General features: G+C 43.8%; 1 protein-coding gene and 1 non-coding gene across 12 annotated transcripts in view; one reads left to right on the top strand and one right to left on the bottom strand.

The window, feature by feature from the left end:
* Positions 1-12279, top strand: part of LOC126325899 (protein muscleblind-like) — a 576348-nt gene that overhangs the window by 236790 nt on the left and 327279 nt on the right. The window lies entirely within an intron of this gene.
* On the bottom strand, positions 9963-10046 carry Trnaf-gaa (transfer RNA phenylalanine (anticodon GAA)). The gene is given in 2 exon segments: positions 9963-9997; positions 10007-10046. It is a non-coding gene; the product is annotated as a tRNA-Phe (tRNA).

The raw sequence follows: 12279 nt of genomic DNA, 5'->3' as shown, positions 1-12279 counted from the left end.
GTCTGGAGTACATGAAGACAACGAAACTGATTCTCTGCGACCAGTCCACTGACCTGAGACGAGAAATCGGTCATCAAAAAACTTTTGCACGTCTTCGTCCATTTGTCTCAATGAAGAACTGTTATAATTTATCCACATAAACAGGCCCTATTACGATTCCTTACTGAAATAATAAAAAAGGATTTCAATTTCGGAAAGATCGGAAAAATTATTGTTCTGATTTGAACTTTCTCAAAATATGCAAGCTTTGTTCCCGTACTTAGAGGTTCGCAACTATGGTGTAGCTTTAATCTTTTTTTAAATCACTGTATCATTGTTTTCTATAGGAGCTAACATTCCCGTACTTAATTACCTATAGGCAGCTTTATATGTATCAAAAAACAGAATAAAAAATCATGTATTATTACAAATGTATGTATTATTACAAATACGTAACCATGATTGTACAGTTCCAGTTTCCCGGGCGGTGTTAATGAGTCTCTTGTACTTCTTTCCGTTCATCTATAACGGAGAAGGACACCATCCATTGTACTTCCCATGGCAGTGAGTTCATGCTTGGTTATATCCTTACAATGGGTTCCGGGTCTTCCTAAAGGACGTTTTCCTTCCACCTCTCTTTCCAAATTTATTCGGGCTTTTGTTGTATTGTCCAACCTCTTTGGATAGCGGTACCACTGTAGTCTGAATGTGCTGATTCGTTCTAAAAGGGATGTTTTGACTCACATTTTCTTCCTTACCTCCTCGGTCTTTAATTTATCCATCTTGTTTTCTGGGTAGCTGATCTAACGGATTTCATTTCTGATGTCTGAAGTCTCGATGAATCTTTCTCTATCAGGGGCATGATCGATATCATATGTCAATATTGGTATGAAGTAGCTATTGAACATCAGTGATTTCGCGTGTTCTGCAATCATGTCGGCACATTTAAAGCCTCTTACGTTTTGGCTGAATCCAGAATTGTTCCGCACCCTGTTGGTTATCTGCTGTCTAATCATACTTTACCTGGAGAATATACTTTCGATGTACGGAAAAGCGTTCATATGCTTCAGCTGGCGTTAGCTCCACCATTGTGGGATGCTCATCTCGGTTGACTGCCATCACCACTGTCTTAGTTTCCCTGATGTGGAGGTTGTATTCCTCGAACTGGAGTTTCCATTCATTGAATGTAGTACACAGATTTGCTGATGGCAAATGGAAGGAAATTGCGCATGGAATTCACTTGTGCGATCAGTTTTTGAATACTGTTCAACAAGATAACATGAAGTATTGACTAGAAAAAAAGTCAGAGATGTGCTACTAGAATTGGTATCAGTCGGTTCATTCTGTATGAAAGTGTTTCGAAGATGCTCACCGTTTCAAAATTAGAGTATTTGGTAAAATGGCAGTGTCCCTCTCGCGCAACGTCAATGCTTTGATTCAGAGAGCAGTTGTTTGATATAGTATCCATAATGGTTCTACCGTTTTCGTCTTATATTTCGCATAAGATACAAAAGATTAAGGCACGTTCAGTGACACACTACCATTTGTGTTTTCGCTCTGCACGAGAATACAGCGGACACGAAGTGTCCAATGCCATTCGTTGTACAATAGTACGTGTTCATTGCTTTCGGTGTCTCCATGTGGGGGCTGGGGTGGTTATTCTGGTATATTGTCGAGTGCTGGTCTTTGTGACATGCGAGACCTATGAGCACACTCGTTCTGTTGGATTTTTAGCTCTAGGAGAAAAAACAGATCCTGATCTTTTTTTGTGCCACATCGTCGCAGCTCACAGAACAGACTCTCTATGTAAAAGTTCAGTGCCAAGACTAAATTATAGATTTAATGAGATCATTACATTGAATCATTATGAGCAGCAAGCATATTTCTTCTCCAGTGGAAACTTTTGACTGCGACAATACAAACAAGTTTATTGATTTCATTTGGTTCTATGTCAGTTTGCATGATTTACCTTGAAATGATAGTTTCCAGATTCAGTAAACTAGCAGAAAGAGGCTTGTTGACATAGCTTTTACTTCTTGGCCCCAATTGCGGAGCGATGGGCAGAACGCGGGGGACAGGGACGATAAGGCAGCTAGTTTGGGCTTCGAACATAGAGGGGAGCGACAGCAATTAGCTTGGATTTGGTCACAGGCCGGCGACTGGTTCAGCCGAGTCGTGCTTTGAGCTAGGGAAGGCTTGACCTTCCGCAACCGGTTTGCCCGGACAGCGGCTGGACCAAGGTTATTACCGTGCACGGTTGCGGCGTTGCATAGGGCCCTCCGATCTATCACACACACACACACACACACCAACCATAGCTTGTGCCTACCGCCTATCCGTGGAGTAAAGACAGTAAGCGATCGCTGCTGTCTCGCATTCAAACGTCAGCGGAGCTGAAGACAGCATAGTAGAGTGTTAAGGTGGAAACTTGGAGGTGGATTGTCACCTGTGCTTTCCTTAGGGATCGGAGCGCTGGACAAGCCTCCACCTCACCTAGGAAATGCTCGGATGATGTAGCAGCATCATTGAGGTGCATTCCACCTGTGCAGTACCCCAGGTGCTGGGAAGGTGTTGTTTTTATTTTTTTATTTAAAAAATTTAAGTTGAACGTTGATGCAAGTTATTTCTGCATTATATATAATGAAAAATATGTCGTAATATATTCTTTATCCCTATCGTGACCTCATTGACTAGTAAGTGGTGAATTAGAGGTTAGAAATTTTGGTGAAGATAAATAAAAATTGAGCTTCGGATCTCCTTGATTAAAAGCTGGATCTGTAATGGTGTATAATACTGTTCAGTCTGCTAGTGAAGATGCAGACTTGTTACGCTGACAAATCAAAAAGATTGCAGATCTAGCTAGTCATGGTCTGAGCAGTTTTCTTGTACGATATTGAAACCTGTCGTGAGACTCATGCTGTTTGTATACTGAATATAGTGCTGTTGTCTCTTTCAACTACCTTCAGGTGTGGTAAATCACTGTTTATGCTCTGCAAATTGTGCTAAAGAAGGGGAGAGACATTTGTGACGCCTCTCTCACACAGAGGTGACTTGCAGGCTGAATTTTGGAGTCAGTTGTACATAGGGAGAACTGGCCTGACAGTGAACATATGCAGTATTTGAGAGGAGGTGAATTTTCTTACCAGTCTTGATATCCCTGAAACTCTTCTAGTGAATGCCTTCGTCTAGTTATTATGTGTCTTCTTATCCAGGTGAAGCAGGTGAAGTAAGGCCTGCACCCCCCCACCCCCCCCCCCCCCACCCCCCGCCCACCATACTATTTTGATTTCGACGTGCAGTAAACTATAAAAAACATAAATATACTTTGGTGTATAGTTCACAAAACACTGGTGGTTTGGTTTTCATATACTAAGGCTTTTATTCACTAGAGTTTCTGCATTTACGTAAGAAGGTGTGGTGTCGACCATAATTATAATGAAACACGTCGATCACAAGTTTTCATGATATTCTGAATTAGTAATTTCCCATTATTTCTTTGTGAATCAGTTTGATCCTCTTTCACTTTCATTTTTTCCCTTGCTGTTGTAAATGGTTACTTCCAGCTGAATTCATTTGTTAGTGGCAAATTCACGCTTTAGCCACGACACCAACGACTTAACAGTTGTTGCAATACATGGCTGCACTACTGAGTCTGAAGAGAAAGAGGTGGTGAATTACCACAGGATATTCTTCGGCCTCTTAATTGCTGCTGCATTGCGAAAGAGCTGTCAGCTGTTTAACGTTTCAGCTACCTATACGCGTCAGATCGTGCTGTAATTGGAACGGGAAACAGGAATTGCCATTCTTAGTTACTACTCGTCTTACGAGATCTCTGTAACGTAGTAAAGTATATAATCCGTTCTTGCCCCAAGTAGTTCATTACGTGATCGTTCATTAATTACTTTGCTTGACTTTATTGTTTGCACCGGTGCTCGACGAACATGACGACTTATAAAATGGTGAAAAATTGGCAGCGGACGGGAAAGTGCATGTAATAAGATCGAAAAATGAAGAATTTGTCGTTTCTTTAAAGTGGAGAGTTAGGAGGTGCATGGCTGCGGCCCCAGCGATCGCCGGAGGGTGGCCACAGCTTCCTTCCGCTGATAGTCCCCGCTTCCGCTTTGCACGCGATAACGCTGACGGCCCTATTGCACTGTGTACTTTTTCCCTGTTGCCGCCTGTAAATTTTCAGCACAACGAACGTTCCCATTTTCCTGCCTTGCCTGACAATCTTTTGTTGTAAAATAGCAGCCATTTGTGACATTTTTTTAAAAATATTCTCTTCTAATATTTGACTCCTGCGGATGAGTGTGATTCGATGTCTCACGTGGAAATACGATAGATTAATAATTGATAATTCGGGGGTGCCCGATTCCTAGGTCCCTTCACGTGGCAACCTACGAAGCAATACCTATTAAATGTCGGTAATACACCGTGTATGTGGAAATCCCAGCAAAAAATCACTCATCAGTAGGCTGTTTTATCGAACCTTAAATTATAAATCAATATGAGTTGCGTGATGTGGTTCGTACGTCGGGAGGAGGGAAGTGCAGTCACATCCAAAAGGATCGATACCTACCTGGTAAAGCATTTGGCTACTCAAAGCACGCTTTATTGACAGTTTTTGTCTGTTCAGTTCATAATTTTACTATGAATAACGAGATATCTTCTGCCTCTATTACACGAAGTGGATGATAACTTGAGATGACACAATGTGTCCAGTTTTTAAAGCGTGAACTCGAGGAAGTATGTTGACTGTATACTGGGTTAAAAGTGACTTAAATTATCATTCAGACTTTTCTTTTCAGAGGAGGGTTTATGAGCAGTAGTGTCACAGTTATGTTGATAGTAGTATTATAGTTTTAGAGACTGCGTTAGTGGTCGACTGTTTCTCCCCGAAACTACATGCTGAACTTGGGGCTTTCCCACATTGTGATGAGGTGCACAGGATATTCAGTTGCGACTTTCTTTGCGTATGGGAATAAATTTCACCGTGTGTCTACCGTATACATCGAATTTGCACACCGGTACCCGTTTCAGAGCATTGCGGCTCAATTTTCAACGCAAACGATTCATTTCATTCATTTGGGGTGCAGAAGTAGTACACTCCCACCATGCTAAAGCACTGTGTTATCGGCAATCAAAAAGAGTACGTGCGCCAATGGCCATGTGTATCTCAATTTTTTAAAATATATGTATATTCTTGTCTGTATCTGGATCATCATCTGACAGTTTTCAAGGATGCATGTACTCTTTTTGATTGCCGATATGACAGTGAACTGACGTGGTGGTGCTACACAATTTGTGCAACTCCAAATGAATGGAATAATCGACTGCATTGAAAGCAGACGCTCCGAAATCGATTTGGAAAACAAAAGTATTTGATAGGTGCATGGTCAACTTTTTCCCTTATACATGCAGAACGTTGTATTTCAGTTCATGGCATAATAATCTGCAAAATAAAGGACGCACAGGAAGGAATGGTACTAGGAAAAGAGCCAGAGGTAAATGAACGTATCAGATAATTGGCAGCATCAAGATAAATGCATCAGGAGTAGCTACAAAAACGATGGCGGAAAAGCGAGAGGACTGGAGAATGCTGGATTTGACAGTGATAGGTCTGCCTGATGGGCAAAACACATCCTCAACACACATGCAGAATATTATATTTCAGTTCGTTTCTGAAAGGGAGGCGAAATCAGGGAGAACAATGATGATGATGAACAAAATCATTCTTTGTGATGAAGAATTATTCCGTTCCGAAACAGCAGGGTCACATAACCATATGATCGTCCAGATTTACGATTACCATGGTTTCCGTAAATTTTTAAAGACAATTGTCTGCACAGTTCATTTGAAAAAGACAGAATCGAGATACGGGAACGAAAGTGCTAGGATAATGGGCCTGCAGAACGACCTAGATAATGGTAAAACTTGACTAGAATCTCTATTACTGGCTTCCTTTTTATATACACTGCTGTCCAAAATTAAAGCAACAAACGGAAATTTTGCAAGATTTATTTTGCGGCAAAACAATATAAACATATGAAAGTAAAGTTGTAACGAATACAGAACGTAAACAACTACAACGTGCATAACGGTACACAGAAATGTTCTTCGTTTTTTCGAGTTTAACGGATTTGCACACACACTCTGACAACTGGTTAATGCGCTCAGTATGGGGTGTGACCACCTCTGTTAGGAATACAGGCCTGACAACGACGTGGTATGCTTTGAATGATTCCATCAGTCTCATGATGAGGCAGTAACGCCCATTCTTCCTGCAGAGCTACGCCCAGTCTTGGAGAGTGGTTGGTGAATGCTGACGTGATACAAGCCGTCTCCATTGTGCATTCCAGATATGCTCTATGGGATTCAAATCTCAAGAGTGAACAAGTCATGCTACACGAGCAATATCTTCCTTTTCCAAGAAAACATCAACCACCCATGTTCTATGAGGTCGAACATTATCGTCCATCAGTACGACGTCCGGGCCCATAGCACCTCGCAACAACCGCAGATGAAGTCCCAGATCTCGTCACGATATCTGAAAGTAGTTAAAACTTGCTGATTCACCCACACAACTTCATGAAGAGGTGTTAGAGCGGTCAACATAATCCCTGTCCACACCGTTAGGGATCCTTCTCGATATCGGTCTCTTTCCGCAAAGTTTGGGTCCCGAAATCGTGTTCCACGTTCCCTTCAGAAGCGAATCCACCGAGTATCATTAAATCGGGACTCATCTATGAAACATTGGGCCGCTGTTCGACCGCCCATGTGACATGTTGATAACTCCTCCAGACGTTCCTTCTGTGAAGACGTGACAGAGGTTGACACACAGCAGGTCACCGAAAATTGAGGCCACTCTGCGAAGCCTTCTACACACCGTTTGCCTCGATACAACATGTTCAGTGGATTGCTGCGAGCGCACATGCCAGTTGCCACGTGATAAGCAATAAGGCGGTACTATCGTGCCCTCAGCCAAATAACGGTCCTGCCCTGTCTTCAGGATACAGTTTAGGTCTCTATACACTTTCGCCACAACCTAGAAACAACAGAGCGATTCACCTAAGCCATCGGGCCACATCAGTTTGCGACTGTCCTGCTTCCTTTCTTTCTCTGGCCCTCCACCGTAGAAAGTCTGGTAGGCATCTTCTCCGTGCCACATTGCACCGTCTGTGACTGTGTACACAGGGATTGTGAATGTGGGGCTACCCGGCAAAGACTACCTCGTTTCATATGGGCCCTGACGTTGTTGGCACGGTTGTCCGGTGATTGGAATGCCACCTTCAATGCAGAACACGATAATGAGGACATCTGGGTGACAGTTTGTATGATTATATAGTGAATTACGAGGGTCAGTCAAAAAGTAATGCCTCCTATTTTTTTTCTACGTTTAATTGTCAGGAAATTTAAATGCAATCACATAGGTTGAAAACCACAACATTGAGGATCATTTTGTCATTTTTCAATGTAATCTCCGCCCATCTCTACAGTTTTGGTCCATCTTTGAACAAGGGCATGTATCCCAGCACGGTAAAAATCACAGCTCTGCTTCCTAAGCCATTGACGCACGGATGTTTGGACGGCCTCCTCATCTTCAAAATGAATCCCACGATGAGCTTCTTTTAGTGGCCCGAACAGATGGAAGTCTGATGGTGCCAGGTCAGGGCTGTATGGGGGATGAGGCAAAACTTCCCATCCAATTTTGACAATCTCGTCAGAGGTGTGACGACTGGTGTGTGGTCTTGCATTGTCATGCAAAAGAAGAACATCTGCCATTGATTTTGTTGGGCGAACTCGCTGAAGACGTGCTTTAAGTTTTTTGAGGGTTGTGACGTATTGAACAGAATTTATTGTGCATCCCTGCTCCAAAAAATCAACCAGAATCACACCCTCTGTATCCCAGAAAACTGTTGCCATAACTTTCCCTGCCGATCGCACAGTTTTGAATTTTTTCTTCCTCGGCGAGCTTGTGTGACGCCACTCCATTGACTGCCTCTTTGATTCGGGTTCAAAAAAATGCACCCATGTTTCGTCCCCGGTCACAATTTTTTTCAGAAACTCATCTCCCTCCAAACGGAAGCGCTGCAAGTGTTGGGAGGCTATTGTTTTCCTTGCCTCTTTATTCTGATCGGTTAACATTCTTGGAACCCACCGTGCACAAACTTTTGAGTACCCCAATTGTTTAATAATCGTGATCACACTGCCTTTACTAAGAGAAATAATGCGACACACTTCATCTGCAGTCACCTGACGGTCACCACGAATGATGTCATCAACTTGCTGAATGTTGTGTGGAGTCACTGCACTCACCGGCCTGCCGCTCCGCTTTTCGTCAGTCAACGGTGTTTGCCCTTCAGCTTCCTTACAACGACGAACCCATCGTCTAACAGTGCTGGACATCCACTGTCACAACACCATACACCTTCTTCAGTCTTTCATGAATGCGTATGGGCGTTTCACCTTCTGCATTCAAGAATTCAATCACACAACGCTGTCTCAAACGAACATCGATGTCGGTCATCTTACAAACTTCTGCTGTGCTGCCACCTGTTGACACAGAAAGTTACTACTGCAGTGGATTGCAGAAGAAGGTTTGAGGAATGGCGCCAAATTCAAATTTTTCACTTACCTTAATTTTTTTAAGTAGAAAAAAATGGGAGGCATTACTTTTTGACCGACCCTCGTAGATACAGAAGGGGAAATAGCGGTTTGTTGCTTTCATTTTGGTCACCAGTGTATATACATAAATAAAATAATCCGTCCACAGGCCCTGACAGGCCTATCGATACCGACCGACCGCCCTTCCATCTTCTGACAATGGCGTTATTGGATGCAGCATGGAGGGGCGTGGGATCAGCACACAGCTCTCCCGGTTCCAGTGGCTCTGAGCACTATGGGACTTAACATCTGAGGTCATCAGTCCCCTAGAACTTAAAACTACTTAAACCATTTAACCTAAGGACATCACACACATCCATGCCCGAGGCAGCATTCGAACTTGCAACCGTAGCAGTCGTGCGGTTCCGGATTGTAGCACCTAGAACCGCTCGGCCAACGCGGCCGACGAGCTCTCCCGGCCGTTGTCAGTTTTTATGATATGGGGCCGCTAGTACTCGGTCACGTAGCTCCTCATTTGGCATCAAGAGGCTATGTGTACTGCGATCGAGTCCTCCTACCAAGAAAGAATTTCTGACAGTACCGGAGGTCGAACCCATGTCCTTCGCGTGGCAGTCAATTGCACTGACAACTCAGCTACGTAGGCAGACTACACTGGCTGGTTTTTTAGATGCCAGAATGGCCTAACGCAGTCCCGAGAGTTACATAACTGCCGAAGAAGTTGGTGCTCCATACAATCTCGTCGTTATCACACCTTGCTGGTCATGACGTCGACACGAAGACTTGCAGCGGTTAAGGGAACGGCTTGCAGTTGACCTATAGGGTGGGCAGGCGAGATGAGCGGCTAGTGGGTGGTGGGTAGTGGGTAGCGCGGCCGGAATGCCGGCGCGGTGGCTCCTCGTCCGTCTCATAAAACGGCAGCGGCGCGCGTCCGGAGCGCGTTTTATGAAGCCCACCAGGAATGTACGGGGGCGGGCCCGCGTCAGGCATTCAATCAATATCCGCTTCTTATAGCGCGCATTCCGCCAGCTCTCCATTCTCGCTTTCCTGCCCGATAGACTGGCCTGCTACCGCGAACCCGTGGCACTCTCTCTGGACCGGTTTAATGCCAGAAGTAGTAGCCCTTAGGAGCACACTACACCCAGTCACCTCTATAGGTATCCCAAAAATTCGTTGCTCAGCTAAAAAAAGTATCGGCGGAAGAATGTTTCAGATGTCACGACAGCTTCTCTGTTTGTTTTCTTTTTAAAAAATGGTTCAAATGGCTCTAAGCACTATGGGACTTAACTTATGATGTCGTCAGTCCCCTAGAACTTAGAACTACTTAAACCTAACTAACCTAAGGACATCACACACATCCATGCCTGAGGCAGGATTCGAACCTGCGACCGTAGCGGCCAAGAGGTTTCAGACTATAGCGCCTAGAACCGCTCGGCCACTCAGGCCGGCTCTTGTTTTCTTAACATGTTAATGAAATCAAGAGCATAGCACGTCTTATTTATAAAAAAAAAAAAAAAAAAAAAACAGAGTTTCTGCCTTTATAGGGTGACAACGGTTGCTGATCTAAAACGAAAGAAAAAATATTCGAGCGGATGTTGTGCACTTTGTTCTACATCTCCATACGTGCCGAAGACAGGAGTCACTGCTTGAAAAGGAAGCGCCCTTATTACTTAGGGAAAATGTGGAAAATCCTGACCTGGTCAAGCATAATTTCCCCGTTATGATATCCTTCATTTTCCCCTGTGCATATCTGAGGACGGCCTCTGTGGGTGGACTCACTACAGTTCTGTATCATCTACGCTGGTCAATTAGCGAGGGTGACGCTCTGTTACACAGCGAACTCGAATTAATATTTTTTCCTTTTATTGTTTTTTAGTTCTTTTTGGGCAGGTTCAAAAAGTAAACAAATTTGGACCACAGCTTTTACTAGTAAGATTTTTCATCGTAACATCGTTATGATACTTACTCTCATAAGGCTCTCTCAGTACATTATTGTAGTTCAGCATGAGTTGCCATTTGATCTTCATGCTGCTTACCTCGTCACGTTCATCGCGTATCAAAATCAGTTGTACGCCGGAAATATCAGCCTGCTCTTGTCCTGATCGGTGATCACCGAGGGAGGTGGCACAGTGTGTAAGATCCTGGACTCGCATTCAGGAAGGCCGCCGTTTAAATCTCCGTCCGGCCATCCAGATTTAGGTTCTTCGTCGTTTTCCTAATCGACTTAAGGCAAAAGATGGAATAATTACTTTGAAGTATTACACGGCTAGTTCCCTTTTCCAATCCGATCTTGTGCCCGTCCCTAATGACCTCGACGTCCACGGAACCTTTAACCCTAATCTTACTTTCTTCTATTGTAATCACTTAAAAGAACAATGCGAATGTTGCATGGCATTGTTGGTTGGAAAATCCCAATGAGTGGGTTCAGCCGCCTTTCGGAAAGGGTGTTTCTTCTCCATGCACAATTGCCCTTATGCATGCAGATATGTAAGATTTGTGTGGTATGTGTATTTGTCGAGTTTCGACGAGCGTAATGGATTCGCGTATAGCGTAGTGTTCTCTTTGTATTGCACGATGACGATGAGAGAAGGCAGATGCTGAAACCCGGTGCCAGTACATAGGCTGCTTCTCTCGAATAGCAGCAAGGGAGCCGTCAAACTTAACGCCCACATTCGACGGACGGATCACCATCAACAGTTTCGAGTGCCCTCATTTTATGAGACATTGCGGAGACGTTTGGAATTTAATCCAGGACAATGACGCAAAGACTGGTCATCAGGAACTTTACGCCTGTCTACCAACTACTGGCAGTGAAAATTTGATCCACTACCAGCATTCTAACCGGCTTACTTGCGATATGAGCACCACCGCAAAGGCGTGCTTGGTGAGCTCGGCTTCAGAACCGAGTACAAGCGATAAATTTGTCTTAAATGTAACTCTACGAAACCGTAAGTCCACGGAATGAAGCAACACGACAGTGCTCATTCTGTACAAAAATGTTAGTTCCTTATTCTGCAACAGTTTGGGAACTACAAATACCGCGTAACACGTTTGCATAATCTCCTGTAAGTGCATTTCCTGTTGCAGAACGATACAGTAACCTGCTGTCAGAATAGGTGCAACTAATTGATGTGTATATCGGCGAACGATACAGGAACCTAGTGTCTGATCACCTGCAGTTATTTGTTCTGTATACCGGTGAACGTCACACGAACAAAATGTTCGGTCACATGCATCAGTTGTGTATACCGACGAATGATATAGGAACCTACAAACAAAGCACGTGCAGTTATAAATTTGTATGCCGGCGAACGATACAGGAGCTACTCTCTGATAATGTGCAGGTATTTGTTGTGTATACTGGTGAACGATATATCTGTTGTGTACATCGGCGAACGACACAGAAACCTACTGTCTGATCATATTTAGCTGTTTGTTGCATATACCGGCGAACGATAGAGGATTCTACTGTCCTATACGTGCAGTTATTTGTTTGTCTGTGGCAGCCTTCATGTATCCTGCACTTTCAGTAAGACTCTCCTTATTATGTTAGTATGGTTTGGAGAACAGTCAACGGATATGAACGAGCTTGTGTCGTCCCCCAGGTCACTTGTCTTCAACACTCTTGAGAAAATCTGATACCCAGTTCCGGGGCTATCTCTATGCGTTTTAGGCGAC

The sequence above is a fragment of the Schistocerca gregaria genome, chromosome 2, assembly GCF_023897955.1.
Source record: "Schistocerca gregaria isolate iqSchGreg1 chromosome 2, iqSchGreg1.2, whole genome shotgun sequence".
Classification (NCBI taxonomy): Eukaryota; Metazoa; Arthropoda; class Insecta; order Orthoptera; family Acrididae; genus Schistocerca; species Schistocerca gregaria.
This window is presented reverse-complemented; position numbering and strand designations above follow the sequence as displayed.